This window comes from Podarcis raffonei, chromosome 3 (assembly GCF_027172205.1).
Source record: "Podarcis raffonei isolate rPodRaf1 chromosome 3, rPodRaf1.pri, whole genome shotgun sequence".
Classification (NCBI taxonomy): Eukaryota; Metazoa; Chordata; class Lepidosauria; order Squamata; family Lacertidae; genus Podarcis; species Podarcis raffonei.
In genome coordinates, this window is record NC_070604.1 from 63184633 (window position 1) to 63194329 (window position 9697).

Sequence of the window (9697 nt, forward strand, 5' to 3'; positions counted from 1 at the left end):
ACCCGTGTCCCTGCATAATCTAGGGCTTCTCAAACTGTGGTCCATGTACGACTGAGCTTCATTCAGGTGATTCATGGTGTGTTTGTGGATTTATAGTTGAAAATGGCACATCCATCGCATTAAATATTCTCATTGATTTTTAATTGCTTTTCATTTCTTACATTGTATTTTATTGTGTTGCTGAATTCTATAGAATTCAAATTGTAATGCAATAGAATGCAAAATGTAAGAAATAAAAGAAGCAATTAAAATACAATGAAAAATCATACAACATCTAGCATGGCACAGGCTGCAAAATCATTAAATGGCCCACCAAGATCCTCTGTAATTTTCAAGTGGCCTGTAGGAGGAAGAAAGCATAGGAATCGCTGACATAATCAATGGTGAAGCAATTAGTTAATGGGGGGAAAGTACTGTACTACAATTCCAGAACTGATGGAATCAAGAGGATAGTCACAGGTTGAAAATCAAGCCCAGATTGGTTTGGCATGGGACTGTTGCCCTGCTGAGACCAATTTCATGCCGCATGGCATTCAGTCATATGGTAAACATAAGGCAGGATGCCAGTCAGGAGGGTGGCTAGGAGTAAATGATCACTTTGTAAAATATAGGTGCAACTTCCTACATCTATCTCCCATTAATTGGTCACTATCTGCATTTCCTGTATGATTACTGAAAGCTCTTGGCATGAAATTGGCCTCAAAGTCAGCTAATCTCAGTCATGTGAAAACATACTGCGCTGTACTGTAGGCATTGCTTACTTGGAATGATTTTACTTGGTGCTGTTTGGCAAAAGAACTGTCAATCATTGGCCATTGAGACATTCATTTCTATTAATAACAGTGCCTGCAGACCCACACTGCTTAGTACTGTTTAATATGTATCAAAGAGTCAGCACTCTCCTCTGGGAACAGCAGTTGCCATTCTTCAGACTAAAGACATGGGTGAGCAATTTAACATGAGAATATTTTGAAGGGCGCACTACATTTGGTCTGGCAGTTATAATAGGTGATTGAGAATTGAGGGAAACACTTATTGTTAATAGAAGTAGGCACGTCAGAGAGAAACTGAAGAAAGAAAGACAAATTCTCATTTTGCTGCCATAATAAATGAGTGGTTGTGGTGCACAATGGCATTCTCCAAAATAAACATTAATTTTTGTGTCAATATGGCATATTGAATATGCTATTGAGCAGCACCTGCTGTAGCTCTACAAAGCAGGGCATTATAAGAACTCAGGCAAGGAAACCAGCCTAGCTATTGCTTTGGAGGTTTTTCGTTGTTGTTTTGGAAAAGACATTTTACAAAAGGCATACAGATGTCCGTGTGCTTTTGGCTGAGATGTCCATGTATCTGGTTTAGTCCCTAGCAATCATTGTAGGATTTTGGAGAGAGAGAAGAGGGTAGGGAGAGAGAAACAGTGTCATCAAAGGACTTTGGAACAAAAAACAGTTTGGCAGTGCAAGCTTCCGTTATCACAATCCAACACAGAATTAAGCATGCTTAAACCCATTGAAATAAAGTTTTGGTTGGAATGTGGCATCTGCCTAATTTCGTTTAGAAAAAAATCTACCAGAAATAAAATAAAGGAACTGACTTTTAATATGCATTAACATACCTACAATCACGACATAATTTTCTTGGTTACAGGTAGGTAGCCGTGTTAATTTTCCTGGGTCTTTTTTATGGTCATCGGTCTAGCATCCACATCCCTTGCCTTGCCTCCTTGCCTCCTTGCTCCTTTATTTTGCCATTAGTATCTTCCACTACCAATTTAAAGTAGCTTTAAAATCATAAGGAAGGGAGATAGCATCTTTCATAATGCACTAATGCCATTTTCATTGCATCTCTCAGTCCTGGAAAGCTGGGGACAGGCATAAGAGTGGGGCTGAGGAGAGTGTAATCCAAGGCACACTACAGCACCATCTAGTCTCTTTACGGACCTAGCTATAACAAGTAAAGTGAGCAAGTAAGTAAATTAAGAAGAAAGAACATTTTGCTGGTATAAGCTCTAGATTAATTGTTCTTTTATAATGTAGAATCTATCATATTAAATATTCCCAGCAGTTGTAATGCTCTTGAATGGAGCTTGTCTACTTAGCTCTGCTTTCCCCATTGCTGCCTCTGGTTTTTTAACCATAAGCCTGTTCAAGTGCAGGAAGCAATCAACTCTGCCCATCAATTAGTTCTGTGTTCATGCTTGATGAGTTTGCTGGAGGTCATCTCAAAGCTGTTCATTCAGAGCAGTCATTGTTGTAATCAACGTGTGCCGTCTTGTTTCCCTTTCACCCTCTGGAAGGATGTCAGTCAGGAGAGGGTGGGGTGAAGGAGTGTGGTACTCACCCATGCAAACATAGTTCATATTGCTGGGCTAATGGAGCCAATAGATTATGAAGATTTAAGTCAGGGATGGGGAACTTCTGGTCCTCCAAATCTTGTTGAATTCCAGCTCCCATCAGCTCCAGCCAGCATGGCCAAAGGTCAGGGATGATGGGCGCTGGAGGGCAACAACATCTGGACAGGTTCCTCATCCTTGAGTCAAGCCAGCGTGCCAGAACGCCTCCCTCTTGGCAGAGAGAGGAGGGTGTTCTGGTGGCGGCGGCAGCAGTGGGGCAGAAGGAGTGCCACCTCTTGCACTTTTGCCACCTGAAGCGGGAGCTTCACCCCACCCCATGGGCAGGCCAGCTCTGATTCTTGTGCTGTTCCATATTCAGTAGATAACTTACAAAATGGATTAAACTTGGTTCAGGTTTAAAAAAACAACAACAACACAGTGATATAAAATGTTTTAAGGGTTTAGCTTTTTACTAAATAGCACCTGATAATTTTAACTCAGATTACTTGATGCATGTGTGCTGACATCAGAAACACCTGCTCCAATCAATGCCAGTTCTGTATTGAATATGAGATACCATCTTTGAAGGAATGTCTGGTGGAATAAAAAATAAATAAATGCCAGTACGCTTTGGGGAAAAGGAGGGTGCAGCTTTGCTGTTCTTCACTGCAAGGCTACCTACTTCTGTCTCTTACATTTAGATGATATGTCTGTCTATTGTGATGGTATAATTTGAAAGGGAACTAGGTGATTATGCCATAATACTACAAAGCATCTCTATCCTCCTCTCACATATCATGTAGAAAGGGCCAAATCAGGATTGGACAAAGGTCAAGGGTAGAGATTCAATGCTTACTGATAAAAGGCACCAGACCCACACAAAAGTTTGCAAAGGATGTCCTCCTCCTACTGTGGAATATGACAACAAGCAGTGTTGTAAATGAATTGTGCAACTGCCTCACCCTGCAGCTCCAATCAAGTAGAGATTTTTTCCCAGGGGTGAAACCCCCCCCCCCGAGCACCTGTCTAGTGAATTAATTAAAAGAAATGAAAAAGCTGAGTCTTAGATATTGCAGCACTTACAATTCAATTAATATAGTTTTAGGTCTGAGATTTGAATATGAAATTTGAAAGTGAAATTGAGTAATGTCCATTAAAAAAATACTTACAACATAATATATTAAATACAGAATAGGAATAATATTAATCAATGGCTTGAGCTGAAACCACCAAAATGATGCCACAGCATAGTTCTAATGTATCTTTTATGCAATAATTTGTGCATTCAGCTATACAAATAGAAAAATAATATATATATTTCACAAAATTTGAAACCTATTATAAAATAATCACCTCTAAATACTGTGGCTGTTCATTATCTAGCTCCTTTTAGTCTCTCATGCAAAAATTACAATACCTAATAAGCTCCCTGTGGAAATAAAGCCACGACCATAAGAAAGCAAGTGTGTCAATGCAATTTATCACAAGGAAGATAAGCATCATAATCTTCATGAGAAAAGAATGTTCTCTGTACGGATCAATTGCTTCACAAGTCTGATTGCAAAGCTGTTATCAGGAAGGGGAAAATGGTGCAATACAGTGACGTGGTTCTTTCTTCATGAACAACCGATACCAAAGAGGCATCTGTTCATAAACTTGTGCACATAACAAAATTGGGAAAATGTGCACATTGCCTTGTACTGGATGCATCTTCTGGACTGCAGTCATAAAACTGAGGGTTCGATAATAACATGAGGTTGACACCTTTTTGAGGGTCCGTGGCACATATGCAAACTGGAGAAATTGTCTTGAACACCATGCAACACAGCCATGCAGGCACACACTACAACCAGACGCACATATAATGCATGGCAACCATACACGCCACAAGCACATGTCTGCACACTCATTCTCACTGCCAGCCAACAGACTTGATAAAATCCTGCTAGAGAGTATAATACAAGGCTTTTTTCATTTAATTTCAGCAGCGATTAGTGGGAAGGGACACGTCAGGTGCTATGAAAGGGCTCAGCGGGCACAGTGTTGCATTAGCAACCCATCACATAAGGGCTTAAGAATGGCCTTGGTGGATGAGACCAAAGTGGAGAGTCCAGAGTTAAGCTTCTGATAGCAGTCATAAAGACACTTAGACTATCACAAACAAGTCTGCAATTCTATCCCCACCTATCTGGGAGTAAGGACCAATTATTTCCATTGTACTTACTTGGCTAGGCTTTCAGCCAGTGGCCTCAAGGTGATGGCCATCCCTTCTTGATTTTTCAGCATCAAGCACACTGAGGTATATTGGCTTAGAGGACAGAAGCTCCATTACAGCTATCATGGCTACCAGCCATTCATTCATCCATCTTCCATTAATCTGTATAATCCTTATTAAAGCCATCTACACAAGTGGCCATCACCACTTTCCTACAAACACATCTGTTCAGTGCTTCTGGGCTTTCCCATTCACTTGAATGGAAGAGCTGACTTCATGCTTGCAAGGTTGTGTTGGTATTGCTGGTTCTAAGCCTGACATGCAGCACTCCAAACCACTGCCTTAAGCACCCCAGCAGCAAAAGTCAACTCTACTTACGTATTTTAAAAGATCTTCATTCAAAACTGAAGCTGGTGCAGTAGTTGAAACCCAAGGCTCTGCCAACTGGACACAAATGGGGTTCATGGGATTGCTCCAGGCCTGTACCTCAGGATTAGACTTGAGCACTGCACAGTTGCCAGCACTTTGTAGGTACAGATTCTGGAGAAGGGGTGAGTAGACGAGGCTGGGCCATCATCAGTGGCAATGATGTGGGATTGCTGATTGGGCAGCTACCCTTTAGCCTAGTCACCAAAGGCAGAAGCCAAAGTACTCGCCAAGGAGGGAAGGTTTGCAGGTGCAGCACAGTCCAAACAAACCAAGGTCAAGCACAGGGAATCAGCCTAAGTCCAATCATGATCCAGGAGCAAGGTGAGGAAACAGTATAAGGTGAACAGAACAGGGAGGTTCTGTGGGCTTGCAGACAAAGAGCTGCCTCTTGCTTGGCTGTCTCTGAAGAAAGGTGTTGGAACTTAAAGGCTCCATGCCCCCATTTGTCAAGCACTGGGGATTTTCCTGCTTGGTTGTTGGGCAGTAGTAGTGGGTTACTGACTGTGGAGAGTTCCAAGGAGAAATTATCCTCATAGTCAGAGAAGAAGGAAGAGCTATTACTTCCAGAGAGGTAGATACTGGTAGTGCGGGTTCTGGGGTTCCTGCCCCAAAAGTAATTCTAGGACACACCCTATTTGGGATTCCTACCCCAGTTTCCTCCATCTTCTGTACTACCAAGGTATGTGCCCATGGCACTGATCTTCCTACGCCACCATTCTCACCCAGATATATACTAAGCAAAAGCTTTGTGCAACACTACTACACCAGTTATTGTGGCAATGGCTGCAGTTGATGCAATAGACCGGTTTGTGCCAGGGTAGTGTCAGTAGGCTCGTAAAGTGTATTGGTCCAATGCAGAAGATACTGACAATCCATTGGTTGGTTTGCATATGTGTTTTTGCTTTCCCTCCTTATTGCATCTGATAGTGAGTTTCTGGGGAGTAGGGACTCGAGACCTTAACCCAATTCTCACAAGTTCAATAATATTAGGGGCCACTTTTAAAGTTATTGCCATGGCTGGTTTCTACTAGGAGAGCTGATCAGCAAATCTTTTAAACATCAGCTTCAAGAGGCTGGTTGGGCAAATGAAGATCTAATGGCAAGCAGTGTAATAAAGCAGGCGCTCAGTGACCCTACTTGACTACACTTAACGTTAAAAGCCATTTGGGAACTCGGCTTAAGGAATATATTGCTTTTCAGCTGACTTGACAATTTAATTTGGCTTCTTTACAATGCGCAGCCTTCTGAATATAAAATGCCATAAATTGAATCTTTTTACTGGATAAGCAATAACCAGCTAAGCCCAGTGGAGGGAAGACTGGTATTCATGCAATACTGGAGCAGTCTGCTAGGATGAGGGATATCTAATTTGGGTGAGTGCATTTGCAGCGACTTGGCATCTGCAGGATGTCTGTGGGTAATTGCCAGCAGATCCATATGCAATCAATTCTATATATTCACCTAGAAAACTGTTTTTGAAAAGGAAGAAATCCTCATCTCACTGTGAGTCCTGCAAGACCTGATCTCTCCTTATTTGGCCCATTTCCAACTGGCCTGAGAGGGCGGGGCCTCCTTGACTGCCACCAGCAACAAAGGTTGCTTCTGCTGTTCAAGATGCCTGGAGACCATCAGGGTGGAGAATTATTTAGGGGTATTTGCTGTGGTCAATATTTAGTATTGGAAATGCATTATTTTTGCTGTTTACATAGCTCATGGTTTATTATTATTATTATTATTATTATTATTATTATTATTATTAGTTTGACCATATTCTGAATTATCAGTCAATTTTTTTATTCTACATTTATTAACATAATAGGTTTTCATTCATTTGTTGTTTATATTGCTATTGGATTTTGTTATGTCTTGTAGCTGTTAGTGAACGATGCAAAACGTTTTGATGTTGTGAGCAGCCTTGAGCATGGTTTTCTATGGAAAGGCAGCATGATAATGATGCCATTATAACTCGGCAAGACAGCAGATAAATTATATGAGCTCAATCTACACCAACAATCTCATCTTTTCTTACCAAACTAAAATATTTCATATATATCAGTGATGCACATTTTTAGTGCAGGGATGGGGAATTTGTGGCCCACCGGGTATTTGATAGACTACAACTCCCAACACCCCCAGCCATTGGCCTTGCTGGGGCTGATTAGACTTGGATCCCAGCATCATCTGAACGACCAGAGGTTCCCATCTCTGCTTTAGTGCAGAGAAGAAACTCTTGATATGGATACTTTATACGGTCATCTAATCATAAAAACATAAGATCCTTGTTGGACTACACCAAAGGTCTATCTAGTTCAATATTCTGTTTTCACAGTGGCTGACCAGATGTCTATGGGAAGACATGAGTGCAACAGCAATCTCCTGCTTATTATCTCAGGTAACTAGAATGCAGAGAGGAAAATGCCTCTAACATTGGAGGTAATACATAGCCATTAATAATGGTAACCACTGATAACCTTTTCCTTCATAAATTTGTCTAATGCCATCCAAGATGGTGGCAGTCATCGTAAAGATAGTCAGAGACAAATGAGATACCTGAAATATGGTCAGAAGGAGCTGGCTACTGCAGAATTGATTGCATGTGGGAAGTCGGGCTTGATATATGGCTGACAAAAAGAATTTGGCTCAGTCCCTGGTCTGATGGAATCCTTCTAGACTTAAGACTGGAGACATTATTACAGAGGACAGTAGTAACTGTTTATCTTCCCAAAGCTGTTTCTTTTCCTATGCTTGGCAGTAAATCTAAAAGAAATTGCCTGGATTTACTTCTGATAGGGCTGCCCTACTCGTAACAATAATGTAGCAACAAACACAAGCCAACACACGCCCCTTGCAAATTTGTGCCTGCAGCACTTCATAAAATGCAGCAAAAATCAATAAACTCATAAAAATGTTAAAACATTAGGAAAAGAAAGGAAGGGGAAACGCAATGGGATGTAAGCAACAGATGATGTAAAACAGGGATGGGGACCTGTGGCTCTCCAGATGTCATTGGCACCAACTCCCACTTGGCCCACCCAGCATGGCTAGTGGTCAGGGATGATGGGAGCTGGAGTATAATAACACTCAAAGGGTCCCTGCTTCCCCATCCCTAGCCTAAAAGCAGCTGAAATATAGAAACCTTTTGCAGGTGGTTTGTAACAGTGGATTTTTAAAGGTGAGAAGGACAGGCATTTAGAGCAGGGGTGGAGAACCTGAAGCTCAGGGGCCTCACTATCTGACCTTCAGGACTCTTCCCACCTTCCTGAGCCACAACCCTTACCAGCTTTGCCCTCACCTTAAGCGTTTTTGCCTGACTGGAGTGTGTTCTTGAACTCTGATTGTAGGCACCTGGTTGGCCACACTGAGAACAGGATGCCAGACTAGATAGGTCTTTGGTTTCCTGCAGGAGGATTCTTCTTAGGTACCAACTGCTGTGTTTCAACTGCTTCTATAAATGTAGTTGAATTACAAAGTGCAATGCAAGGAGTCCAGAAGAAAAAGCCCACAGGTATTACCAAGTCAGATACGCTTCCTCTCCAATTGTATTCTAGCATTTGCAATATTTCATCCTTTCGGTATCTTCAGCAACATTAAGATACAGATTTCAAATCACCACTTACCCAAAAGATAGAAATAAAGCTAATGGAAAAGCTAACAGCTGTATCGGTGAGATAAACAAACAACCCTACAAAGTTCTATAGAGAATAAACAGTGCTCAGAAGCTCTTTAAATTGTAAAGCGAATGCTTTTTAAATCTGTTTTGTGATGTTTACAGTGACTCTCACATGGGATTATAGGTCCTGGAATGTGTACCACAACCAAATGGATTTATGTAAACTACCCCATTGAACCAATCTGCCCCTGCCCAAGTCATCTGATGGAAAAATCATATTCTCATATACAGAAAATATGAACAAAAATGGCACAGTTTCCTATGTTTCCCCAACTGCTTAATATGGACACAATCGTCCAATCTCTAATCTTTTGCAGGGTTTGTCTCTGAAATGCTTTTTAACACACTTGGGAGGCCCCAAGGCCTACACCCTCAGAAAAACTATATGGTACAAGGAGTGTTCTTAAGTTATTCAAAAGTCACAATGCTCCCCATGTAAATTAAATTAGTAGATTATATCAAGTGTAGAAACAAGGCATGGAACTTAATGCAGCCTTTGAAAGAGAAAGTGTAAGAGGTATTTTTTCCAAATATATTGCCATTGTTTTGAGAAATACTAAAAAAAGACAGTTCTGAATACAGTACTAAGGCGAGTTTGAAAATAATAAGCTAGAGAGGGAAAATACTGAATCCACAACAATATGGCATTTCTGTACTGCAACTGGAATTGATTTCTCCAAAGCTTTCCTTTCCTTTGAAGACCAGAAACTGTAGGGTGAGGATATGCTGCTGTGATCTGATCTCTTCCACATCATAAAATTGCTCTACCAAGATGATAAGTTCAACGTTGCATTAGATAGGAGTGATTGAAGTTGGCTTTCCTGCTCTCATGGAAGCCTTTTGAGTGGTTTTGAAATTTAATGGCACCTTTCATCTGCTGAGAGGATAGGCTTGGGAGAGTGAAGTGTACAAACGTGTACCAAAACAACATGTGTTTCAAGTGGAAAGCCTCTTCTCCTCTAGCTCTGCCATATATTTAATCAGTTAAAATTGTTTAAGCTAATTTTAATCTTTTTTGTTTTATATTGTTGTAGCTCTGGTATAAGGT